We start from the raw sequence: 13,339 nt of genomic DNA, 5'->3' as shown, positions 1-13,339 counted from the left end.
TAATTAAATTGGTAGAGGACCTAAATGCATGGAACCTATTTCCGTGGGGTTCGTATCTATGGAAAGCTACATGGAATAAGTTGTCGTCTGCCTTTGATGATCGAAAATGTTTGCGTGGCGATGGTTCCAAATACACTTTGTCAGGCTTTATTTGGGCCTTTAAGGTAAGAATTTTTATATAATGTTTCCAAAATTATAATTAATTATTTAACAATTACTAATGTTTGTTATTATATTGTTTGTAGATTTGGATATTTGAGGCCTTTCCCGCCATGCATACATATGCATTAAAAACTTCTAATGATATTCCTAGGGCTATTTCCTAGAAGAGGAAATGAACCTTGCAGCAATGGGAAGATTTACTACCGTATACGACAATAAATAATGTAAGTTAACACAAATACTACTATATGTTTATAAACAAGTTATTACTAGTACACGTTTAACTTTGTTTGAGCTTTTATATTGTTAGGAGGCCAACACTCCATTACAGAGGCTGACACCCACAGAAGCTGAGCTTGCCACTGATTGGTGGCAAGCTAGTAATCGTTTTTTTGATGGCACGGATGATGAGCAGCCTCCACTTCGAGAGCCATCACCTCACCCAGAGCCATCACCTGATCGACCCGACTATACACCTCCACAACGAGAGCCATCACCTATTCTGTCACATCATCGAGCCTCTTCTCCACCATCACCTCATGATGGGCGATCGACAAAGATGCCACGACATTTATCTCCCTGTTCTCCACCTCCACCTCCATGGGATGAGTTAGGGGAGTTACATGATGAGGTCAATGCCTTGCGTGAGGAGGTCGGTACTTTACGCGATGAAAATGGTGCATGGCGTGTTGAGGTGTCTACTTTACGTGGTGAGGTAGCCGCTCTACGTGAGATGGTAGCATCGTTGCAGAATGAGGTTCATACTCTACGCAACGAGGTAAGTTTAATATTTTTCATATTTAACTTGATGATAAATTTACTCGTAATTTCACTTAGATTAACCATTTCACTTAGATTAACCATTTCACATAGATTGCTTAGTAAATTCATTCGGTTGCTGCCAATACTGCTAAACTGTTTATTCTTTAACGCGAAAATGACTATCACAACGAAATAATCGCAATGCGAAATGAAAATCGCATTGCGATTCTCTCGTTGCGATAGTCAAATTCGCATTGCAATAGTCATTTTCGCGTTGCGATAGTCATTCGTGTTGCGATTTTAAGTTTCAGATTCTATTCTTCTTCTGCAAATTGAAACTTGAATGAATTGCATTACTTCAACCAAAAGACAAAGACAAATACTAACTTCACAGTGTTGAAAATTTAAGTTTCAAGAATAAACTACTACTCTTTATATTGTCATTGAACCTGCACTAAACCTATATGTTTTCCTTTTAAATGTTTATATAAGTGATTACTTCTGGAATGTTATCTGATGCATTTTGTGAACAATGATAGAATAATGACTTGGGTGAATACCGTGCAAGTTTGAAATATATTTGTCTTTGTTTTCACTGTTTAATATCATGTCTGTTTATTTACTGATTTATGTATTAATTTATTTTTAGTGGCCCGCTAAGGTGGATGCTCTACGTCGGGTTTTTCTTGCAAGACGGAGTTCACGCATCAGACATCGTGCACGTGCCATTACGTCTCCGTTCACCCCAATAGTGCGAAGAATCCATAAGAAAAAACCCGACTCACCTGTCATCGTTCAAGAGACCTTCTCTATTGTTCAAGAGGCCCCTATCATCCCTCAAGAGTCCCCTCCCACCGTTCAATAGGCCACTGTAATCGTTGAAGAGGTCCCTCCCAACATTCTAGAGCCCGATTCACACGGCGTAATATATCGAATTATTGAGAAACCCCCTCACGTGCCGGACATGATGGATGATTGTTGGCTTTCGTATAAGTTACCGGCCAGTACCATTCCGGCAGATGAAGTGGAGAGGAAACAACTACCGGAAACAATTCTGGATAATACCCTTTGGGCTAAGACCGCAGTTGATTTTTATCTACATGAGTGGAGCAAAGGGTTTTTCACTGACATATACAAACTCAACGATGATATGCATTTGTTAATTGAACAGTCTTGGTGGGGTGTGCTATTAGGGGTTGAAGACAATGGCTATTTCGATGGGGGGTAAGTCTTATATTTCTTCTTATATTTCATTTTGATTATTTTTTTTAAAATTTATGTAATTCACTAATATATGTCTTTTTTTGTAAAACATCATATTGATGCATGGGTGTCACGTCTTCTAATAATAAGGAAATTGAAGAAAAAAAATACGCGATATACAATTATGCCGATATCTTTTCACGTAGTTCACTTGAAGAATCAACGACAGGAATCATATGTGTTTGCTAATGGACAAGCTAAACTTTACCCTGCATGGTGGGAGGTCGATAAGGTTAGTATTTATTTGTTTAAGTATTTTAAAGGTGTTCATAAATAAGTGCGCAATTTGAATTATTACATTTCGATGCAGGTGTTTATCCCTGTTTTGGAACGTACTCATTGGCTTCTCGTCGAGCTTCATCTCCCATTCCTAAAGACAATAGTATATGACAACATGATAAATTACATATCATTGTCTGATTTGAGAGATATTTTTAAGGGATGGATCTCTCATTTGGCTAAATTCTTGGATGCGATTAATTATTGGACTTATTCTGGAAACAATAAGCCAAAGAAGTTCAATGTTACAGTTATCAGAGACGAGACCGCGCCACAACAAACGCTGGAAGCCAGAGGGGATTGTGGTCCTCTCGTATGCATGTGCTTGGAGCGTTTGACGATAGGAAGTACACAGTTTCTACCTCCCACCGATAGAGATAGAGGTGCAGTAGGCTTGTGGTTTCGGCATTTTATGGCTAGAGCGATATATGCGAGATGCTGCCTACCTGCATCCGCGTTATGAAAATGTCCATAAACAATTTGTAAGTCAAATGCAAGTGTTGTTAAGTACCTAGAATTCAATAATAATTTGTTGTTTGTTGGTTTTAGATGTGTAGAAAGTGTTATTTGAGCAAATGTTTGGTTTCTGCAGGTTAATCCTGAAGTGAGCTGCGTGAAATTGATGTATGGGTGCATAAACAACTGTCTGGGGTACATTTTTTTTTATTGTTTAATTAATTCTTAAAAGTTTGATATGTTTAATTGATGAGGAAAATAAGAATTATTATCATTTTTTGCTTGTTTAATTGATTTGTAAAAGTTGATTTGTTTAATATTGATGTGTAAATAATTCTTATTTGTGCTTGTTTAATTGATTGAAATGTAAAAGTTGATTTGTTGATTTCAATCTGCATCATATTGAAGGCAAAAGACCTGTTGGAGGTACACTTTCGCAACGATAAACTCAAAATCGCAATGCGAAAGACAAAATCGCAACGCGAAAGTCAATTTGCGTTGCAATAGTCTAATACGCTTTGCGATTTTCTCGTTGCGATAGTCAAATACCCGTTGCGATAATCAAATTCGTGTTGTGATAGTCAAATTCGCGTTGCGATTTTCTCGTTGTAATAGTCAAATACCCGTTGCGATAATCAAATTCGCGTTGCGATAGTCAAATTCGCGTTGCGATTTTTGCGTTGCGATAGTCATATTCGTGTTGCGATAGTCAAATTCGCGTTGCAATATTTGAGTTGCGATAATCAAATTCGCGTTGCGATATTCAAATGAATGTGTAATAAGTGATAACAACTGAACATATCATAGCAATGTTCAAACTCAAGTTACTAATACATACCTAACTGAAAATGTTAAAAGTTTACACATAAAATACACATAATAGTCAAATTCGCGTTGCGATATTCAAATGAATGTGTAATAAGTGATAACAACTGAACAGATCATAGCAATGTTCAAACTCAAGTTACTAATACATGCCTTACTGAAAATTTTAAAAGTTTACACATAATACAACGTTTTCATTTAAAAATCACCTAAGTTAATAGTCCCAAAAGGTGAAGCCGGTTGTGATTGGGATTTTGATTTTGATTGCGATTTTGATTGCCTTTTTCTTGACACCATATGAGCTTTGGATTTTGATGAGGATCCATATTTTGGTAGAGGAAAAGATGATTGTCATGGCACTGGTGATCCACATATCAACCTTGTATGAGCACTTTCCTTGCACCAACTACATGTCGATCTCTTCTTCTCTTCACCCTTAGACGGTATACGATCGTGACTTTTTGGTCGGCCAGGTAGCCTTCTATCCATGGCTGGTGGCAAAACTGTTTGTAAGTTATCTGGTATGTTACACTTAGAAGGATGTGGAATAGGGTAGATAATCTCGGCATAAGTCTGTCGATATACTTTTGTAGTGTAGCAATCCATAGCGTATGCGCTTGAATCATCTTGGTTTAGATGAAGAGCAACTTTTATAACATGCCCACATGGATAACCAGATGTTTGCCATTTCATACAACTACGCGTCTTTACATTTAGATCGACAAGCTCATTTAAGTTATTATCCAGTACTTCAAACAAAGTGTTTGAACATGGTTCAACTCTCCATGACGTTAATTTCACAACACGTTTCGTTATCTTTTTTTCAGTCCATGGTGTAACACGATGTTCCAATGTTCCTGTAAATTTAAATAAATAATACTTAGTAAAATATATGATAAGTTACGAATTTAAAGAAATAATACATGCATGGTTTCTTTTCTTGTAGTACCACTGTTGAATAGAGGCTCGAAAATATTCCATTAACATAGTAATGGGTAATTTCTGGGAATGACGACTTAGAGCATTGATTGATTCTGCACTATTAGAACCCGACATCTTCTAGTGTTTGATCACACTGAGGCAAAACACGTCTTAAACAATATATATGCTTATTAAAATCCACTTCCCGATAAGCTTTTACAGTCTTCCAGTATGTCCATTTGTGATTTTTTATACGAGCAGACCTTGATTTTAGATTTCTATATAAATGAACACCACAAAGTCCATGAAAAGTATCTAGGAGACACCTTCTAACACCGTTGTCAATTGAGTTTGCCCTATCGGATATGATTGTCAGATTACTAATAGGACCTATGCAATCCCTAAGATGTCCCATAAACCATGTCCATGAATCAGAGGTTTCAGATTTGCCAACCCCAAAAGCTATTGGTAGTATCCCATTGTTAGCATCCATGGCTACTGCTAATAAGTTTACTCCAAGGTATCGACCTTTTAAATGTGCTCCGTCAACTATAATAACTGGGCGCATGCAAGTAATAAACGAACGAATCTACAAAATCATATACACAAGAAATATAATCATTTAAATGTGAAATGCATGTAACTAACAAAAATGAGTCAACAAAATTATATTGATTTACTAACCGCAGCACTAATGGCGATAAACAACAACTCAAAGCGTCCATCTCTATCTATTTTGATATGAGTTACCGACCCAGGATTTTTCAGCTTTAAATTGTGACAATAAGCCGACAGTTGGGCAAACGATGCTTCTGGCGACCCCCTCAACAATTCCAAGGCATAATATTTGGCTCTCCAAGCTTGAGAATATGAGATACTAATCTTGAACCGAGCATTCATGTCAGTCATAATTTCATGTCCCTGATATACCCTGCCATTCAAAAACATTAACTCAGCCAGAAAACCACCCAACACCTTTTTGTTTGCCAGTCTATGGTGAGGAAAAACTTGGGTTCTTGAACATGTATGTTTATCAATAAAAGTCCTAACTTGAAACATTTCGCAATCTTTTATCCTCTTTGCAATCATACGCCACGTACAGTTTTTGTCAATCATACACCTTGTTTCGAAACGATCTTTGCTTGATTTGTTAACTTTTAGTTAATAGCCATCTTCCACACATTTCGTATACAAAGCTATCTTCAATTCTTCCTTTGTATCAAAACAATCATCTTTCTTGATACGAATAATTATTGTGTAACAATCAACTGCTACTTTTACCAAATCTTCTTCCGGTATCTGAAGTAATTCTGGCATATTCCAGTTATACTCCCGTGGCATTTTCTTCGGGGACTTTTCTTTTTCTTCTTTTTCTTCTTCGGGGTTATATGAATTACAGAATGGATTTTCAACATGTTCATTCACAGTCGTAACTTCCTCCTCATTATCATCAACAACATCTTCCTCGGCAGCGGCTGTTTGATCATCAAAATTCGGGTATTGACCAATATCAAAATCATTACATGCAGGGTCTGTTTCTTCTTCAGAAACATCATCAAAATCTGAGTATTGACCAAGATCAAAGTCTGGGTATTGACCAAGATCAAATTTCGAATACCGACTAGTACTCACAATTTTTTCTGTTGGCTCATCATCGTCTAACTGGTTAATACGAAAACCGGAATTTGGTGTTGAAAGTTGATTGGGATTTGGATTAGGGAAAGGTTGTGGGTTTTGAGATTGTGTTTGGTATTGGAAATGTGGTGAAACAAAATTTGCTTGGTGATGAAATTGTGGTGGAACCATTAAATTTTGAGCACCATAAACTGGGGTTGAAAACCTTAGTTGATTACTATCAGTTATTTCTTCAATTAATTTGTTGTTCTCATGTTACTTCACAGAATGGAAACAAAATATGTCAGTGTTGTAGCACATACTGATGACTTTGTAGAGCTTTCCTTTACCAAAAAATGGAATTTTACCACAGATTATGGCAAGACAGTTCCCTTGAACATTGACAAAAGGTATGGAATCTTCCCCATGTTTGAATGTGCAGCTTGAGTTTAACCCTTGAGCTTATTTCCTAACATTCTTGCAGGTTCATAGTCCGACAAGGCGTTCCAGGGCTGTACATGTACGGTGTTTTCGAGTGCGAGGAGGATTTTCCAGATGCTCTGATGTATCAATTAAGGATTGTCTTCAAGCTCAATCCAGACAAGTAAAACAGAGATGAATACTTGACAACTACATTACATCCGATATTAACGTCTTTGGTGTGACATTTCGAATCAGGTTTGGGTTCATGGCAATATCGGACACCAGACAAGGGATCGTGCCTACGGGAGATGATCGAGATAGTACTCGTAGTCAGACTCTTGCCTTCAAGGAAGCTGTTTTATTAACCAATCCATCCAATCCACAACTTAAGGGAGTGGTATTTGCTTCTAAATTTTACTCCTTTGTCCGAGTAATGCCAATCCATGATAAGTTGTGGGATGCAGGTTGATGACAAGTATCAATATTCATGTGAAAACAAGGATAACAAGCTTCATGGGTGGATATCCGATGTCGATGCGGCCGGGTTCTGGATAATAACCCCTAGCAACGAATTCCGAACCGGTGGTCCACCAAGCAGGACCTCACTTCTCATGTTGGTCCCATAGCTCTCTCTGTAAGTCTGTTCACAAAGCCAAATCAAACATATAAGCTTCCGTTCAACTCGGAATGCTTGTCTAAAAGTTGATTGTTTGCATGAACTAGATGTTTGTTAGTACTCAATATACCGGGATCGACATAGATGTGACATATAAGAAAGGGGAAGCTTGGAGAAAAGTTTTTGGTCCTGTGTTAATCTATCTTAATTCCACTTCTTCTGACAGTGATTACCGCAACACGCTCTGGAACGACGCTAAAAGACAGGTTTGTTAGGTGGTAGCTGGTTCGGGTTTAACTTGTAATGCGGAAACAACTCATTTAACACCTTTTGTGTACCATTAGTTGAGTGAAGAAATCGAAAGCTGGCCTTACAATTTCACTAGATCACATGATTTTCCTCGAGCTGAAGAACGAGGAGAAGTTTGCGGTCAGTTACTAGTGCGAGACCGGTAAAGGTTTAATCGTCCCACGTCCATTGCATCAGTAACTCTCCTCTCTTCTCTTCTCTTGCTAATCTTCTCTTTATTTTCAGATGTTTGGATGATGAACCGATGCGGGCGCGATCCGCCTTTGTGGGGTTGGCAGCGGCTGGAAATGTAGGATCATGGCAAACGGAAGGAAAGGTTAATATAACTTGTCTCATGCATAATTCAAGTTTAACCAGGTCTGTTATATCATCTTTTCGATTCCCAGGGATATCAATTTTGGACTCAAACAGACAACACCGGCCGTTTCAATGTTAAGAACATCCGAGCAGGGGAATATAACTTGTACGCATGGATCCATGGTTTCATCGGAGACTACAAATTGGACCTCAACATTACTATCCAACCAGGTAGGTTCAAGAAATCAGATGTCCCCATTTAAACTAGCTTTGTTTACTGAATGCATATGCAGGAAACAAGCATTCAGTAAACAAGACCAACTTGGGTACCCTTATCTATGATCCTCCAAGAAATGGCCCTACGTTGTGGGAAATCGGGATACCTGACCGGACAGCTGACGAGTTCCTCATACCCGAACCGGACCCGGCATTTGTTACCCCCTTGTGCCTAGAAGCAGCCGATAAGTAAGCTCTGTTTAACTACAGACATTTCAAACCATTCATCATCTCATAGTTGGTTACTTCCTCCAATGAACAGATTCAGACAATACGGATTGTGGGATCGGTACTCAGCGCTTTATCGACACGGAGATCTTGTCTACACCGTTGGTGTCAGCAATTATTCTCGGGATTGGTTCTTCGCTCATGTCACGAGGAACACGGGGAACAGTACGATCTGGTCAACCACATGGCAGATCAAATTCAATCTCCAACATGTTAACGAGAGAGGAAACTACACACTACAATTAGCCTTGGCAGCAGCTTCTTATGCTGAATTACAGGTATATATATATATATGTGTGTGTGTATGTACATCTCACATTACATCCTCAACCATCATGTATCCCTTCTTTTTTTCTGATGAATTCATTCATTTACCAATGCATTGTTCATAGATTCGATTCAACAATCCAGACGTTGTTCGACCGTATTTTACGACGAACAGAATAGGTTACGATAATGCGGTAGCAAGGCATGGAATCCATGGATCGTACAGATTGTATAGTATAATTGTACCTGGTAATAGATTCAAAGAAGGGGACAACACCATCTTTCTAACTCAGGCCAGAAGCTATAGCTCATTCGACGCTGTTATGTATGACTATATCCGATTAGAAGCACCTGCAGATTAATGGGGAAATTGGCTTATTTATTTTTTTTTTCTCTTGTAATATCATCTTCAACAGACTCTTAATTTTTGACCAAATATGGGGGACGTGTTGAATTGGTATATAATTAATTTGCAGTTGTTTACCAAGAATCTTATCTCCAACAAAATGAATAGTCAATTCTACATATTTGATTTTAGCATGGAGAATCAAATTAACTGCCAATCTAACTATGCTTGTGTTCTCAAACCAGATCTGGAGAATTTCGTTTGGGAACATTTTCAAGATCATCTAACATAGATTTTAGGCTTAAAAAACTTTTAGATGTCCAAACTATATCTCGAATTAATTTTGAGTGTTTAAAAAAAATTTCGTTAAAAATAGGTTTATAATGTTTCCAACGTTACACTTTAAAGTGTCTAGACTATAACAGTTGTAAAATTTGGTTATTATCTGACATGTGTCACACATATAAAATTTTAAAGAGAAATTATTTTAAAAAATTAATATTATAATTAAAAAAATCCCAAAATTCCACCATTGATCTGCTACTATCAGTCTGTGGCCGTAACCGTTGACACCAACAAAACTGTCTAGCCGCAACTACCAAAACTCAATCCCCACCCACTATGAAGTTGCGCCAATAGTCAGGAAAAGAGCCATGAATGGTCGTCGATTTTCTAAGTTTTTCTTCGTTGTTTTTCGACAATTTTAAAGACTACAGCTTTATACGACCGCCACCATTGAATTTCTCGCCATGCTCCAAACAAAACCCAACTAGTGGTGACCCTTAGTCATCATCAGAGGTGGGGAGATGGGAGGGAGAAGGACAACACGGGTTTTTTTTAAAATTTTTATTATTTTAAAATTGTTTTTATTATTAAAAATAAAAAAATATAACGGTATGGGCCTAAAAGTGTAACGAAGAAAACAGAGAAAATGTTAGACACCTATTTTTAACGAAAAATTCTTTAGAACCTATTGAAACATCTTTAAGGCCGAAGAGGTCGATTCGCCTTTAATGTTTCACTTAAAATATGTATTGCATTGTTGTTCGATGGAGTCACCGCCAATCTTTTTGTAGGGTGTGACTAGATCACCAAAGAAAACTTATTAATTTAATTAAATTAAAAGGTTTAATACAAAAATAAGTGCTCAAACTATGCTTTGAAAAACGTTTTGGTGCGAGAAGATTTTTTCACTAAAATTATTTACATAATGTTTGAAACGTTATATTTTTAGGTGTCCGGACATTAACCACCATTAAATATCCCCGTTAAGTGGTACGTGTCACGTTCTGATAATTTTGAGAATTTATTTTTTAAAAAAACAAAAAATTATTATTATTAAAAAAAAAGCCCAATCCCCCTTCTTCCTTCTCCCTTTCCCCTTCTACCATGGATCAGTCGGTCGGTCGTGACTTTCATCGCCACCATCATTAGCACCGGCGTCGACCTCCGATCAAACCCCCGTTGGTCTTTCGTCGTAAACTGTCACCGTTTTTCGTGGGGAAGCATTCAAAGGTTCGTCGGATTTTAAACCACCATCTTCATTTTTTGTCGATTTCGACGTCCATAAGTCACACCGTCGCCACCATTCAAACCACCATGCAATCACCGGCGTCGACCTCCGATCAAACCCCCGTGGTCTTTCGTCGTAACTGTCACCGTTTTTTCGTGGGGAAGCATTCAAAGGTTCGTCGGATTTAAACACCATCTCATTTTTGTCGATTTCGACGTCCATAAGTCACACCGTCGCCACCATTCAAACCACCATGCAATTTCGCTCAAAACTCAACTGTTCGGCGATGACGATGATGGCCGGAGATGACTAACGACCGTGGAGGGAGGGAGGGAGAGAGGGATGGGGTTGGGGGTTGGTTTTTTTCATTTAAAAATAACATTTTTATTATTAAAAAAAATAAAAAAATAAATGGTAGGCACCTAAAAGTATAACTTAGAAAACGTTAGACACTTATTTTTAGCGAAAAATTCTTTAGGTACCAAAACGTTTTTCGAGGGATAGTTTAGGCATAGCCAAATTAAAATAACAAGCTGAAGTATACTTATCTGAGAAATAAATTCGAGAGTCGATTACGTGCTGGGAATGATTAACATCTCACAATGCATTTTCGGTACCTAATTGGTTATAGTGTTATCCTGGAAAAGAAATTCAAATGATTAATTTTATTTAAAATCCCCTAAAAAAACATAAATTCTAATTTACAATTAAAAATAAAGTTAGTTAATAAATATACAAAATAAAAGCAAACTTAATGAAGAATGAAAAATCATTCAGCCTTCTTCTCTTCGATCCGTCGATGTCCGCTATTGGATCATCTTAATTTTAAAGTATGTTGTTCGCCATCCTCTCCTTTACCTTCTCAACAATCGGATTGCTAGGGGAGCCCCGGAACGCTATCTTTGGTCGTTGGCCGAATGGGTAAGGCACTTTTCCTTTCTTTTTCATTTGAACTTTATTTATTTCTTTATTGTGTTCACCGATTGCAAAAATAGGAAACATTGGAATTTGAAAAAAGATCTTTATTTTATTTTTTCGAATATACAAGCATGGTTGCCTCCTCTTTTTACTTTCAATTTCCTCTTACCCACTATTTTTTGTGCTCGATTTATACAATTAATATTTCCTTTTCTTTTACAATCAAATCAAGAAACCTCTATTATTAGTGCTTTAAATATTTTTTATTTTATTGTTAATTACTCTTTGATTTGTCGGTTTTAGTCGCTGGTTTGGGCATTTAAACTTGTTTTCTACTCAGGATGTCGGATTCTAGAAACGATACTTAAACGGCTTGATTCTGTAATTTTTTTAATTTTCTAGCATAAAGGTTGGCTTAGTGGGTATGATTGTGTCTGACGTGGCGTCCAATCAATAGCTTCTAGAAGGTCTAGTCAGCAGTTTCTTGAAGATGGGAAACTCAACCGTAAATTCAAATTCTAAATTAGAGTTTATCTTTGTTTTTAAGATTTAATTCAAACAAATTCTAAGGAATATATGTTATCATTTTTGCTATATTTTTAGGGTTTTAGGTGAGTATAAATACCCCACCAAGGTCAGCTCAAAAATGTATCTCATTTTCATTTGTTCTTAATTTTCTTTACTTTATAAAATATATTTTCTTTTACTTTCGTTTTTCTATATTTCCCTTTAAAAAATTTCTTTATTTTAAAATGCTAAGTATGGTTTCTATCATTCTTAGCTAAGTTTTTCATAGTCAAAAGCTAAAGCGATAACTCAATTCCGATCGTGAGAATTGAAAATGACCTCATACCCTTCGGGTTACATTTTCAGTTTTATGGAATCAAGGATTGACAATCGACCATCCTTTTATAACAAAAAAATGTTTTCCTTTAAAAAAATCACATTGGATTGATTACGATTTCAATTAATAGTTGCGAGGAATGTTCGACTTCTATCACATTCGACTTCCTGCGAACACACTTAGCGGTTTTCTGCTAAGGGAAACTGAAATCGGGTTTAATTCTCATCGAGATACTATAATCCGAGTCTGGTTTTTCCAAAACTAAAATAGAGTTGGTATTAACAAACGATTGTCGTTGTTAGTCCACATAAGGACTGGGATCCAAATATTGATTTTGGATTATCCAACCGTTTGAGAGAAAACCAAGTTACAGTGGTTGGGCCCTATAGACTGTAACCGACATGAATATGAAGATAAGATCCTATTCAATGATCGACGAAATTAAGGCAAAGCTAAAGCCTAAGGCTGATTTTATTTCATAGAATTTTCATTTTTACTTTCTTTAAATTACTTTATTTATTATCTTTAGATTTAATTTACTTTCTTTATAAACTATCAACAAATCTCCCCCTTCTTTATTCATCTTTTAATTTTTTCCTAGTGTAGAAATCAAGAACCAAATTTTCAGCAACTCCATAGTCCCTGTGGATCGACCCTTACTCTCCCTATTACAATTTTGTACTTTCTTTTTATTGTGTTTAAGGATAAATTACTTGACATCGAAACAACACGTTTCCAATTGTTGTCATTGTCGGGGACTTTAGAAAAAGTTACTAATTTAATTTATTTATAAGAATTTGATCCAAAAAGCAAAGCTCGAGCTAAAAGAATTCACGGGCAAACGTTTCGAGAGAAAATAAGACAACGACAAGAATAATCAAATCCCGAAGGAACAATCGATGCCACCTCCAAATAACGATCAAGCTCATAATTGCACTCCACACAAAAGGAATCACCAATCGCCGAATTGACTTCCAAAACTCTTGTGACACCTAACACCGATTGCACACAACCGAAATC

General features: G+C 36.9%; 1 pseudogene; it reads left to right on the top strand.

Annotated features, from left to right (window-relative positions):
* The first annotated feature begins 6,568 nt into the window (after nt 1-6,568).
* On the top strand, nt 6,569-9,060 carry LOC120114712 (annotated as a pseudogene).
* The last annotated feature ends 4,279 nt before the right edge of the window (nt 9,061-13,339 follow it).

This window comes from Hibiscus syriacus, unplaced genomic scaffold, assembly GCF_006381635.1.
Source record: "Hibiscus syriacus cultivar Baekdansim isolate YM2019G1 unplaced genomic scaffold, ASM638163v2 tig00110239_pilon, whole genome shotgun sequence".
NCBI lineage: Eukaryota > Viridiplantae > Streptophyta > Magnoliopsida > Malvales > Malvaceae > Hibiscus > Hibiscus syriacus.
The sequence above is the reverse complement of the archived record's forward strand: the minus strand, read 5'-3'. Positions and strand labels throughout refer to the sequence as shown.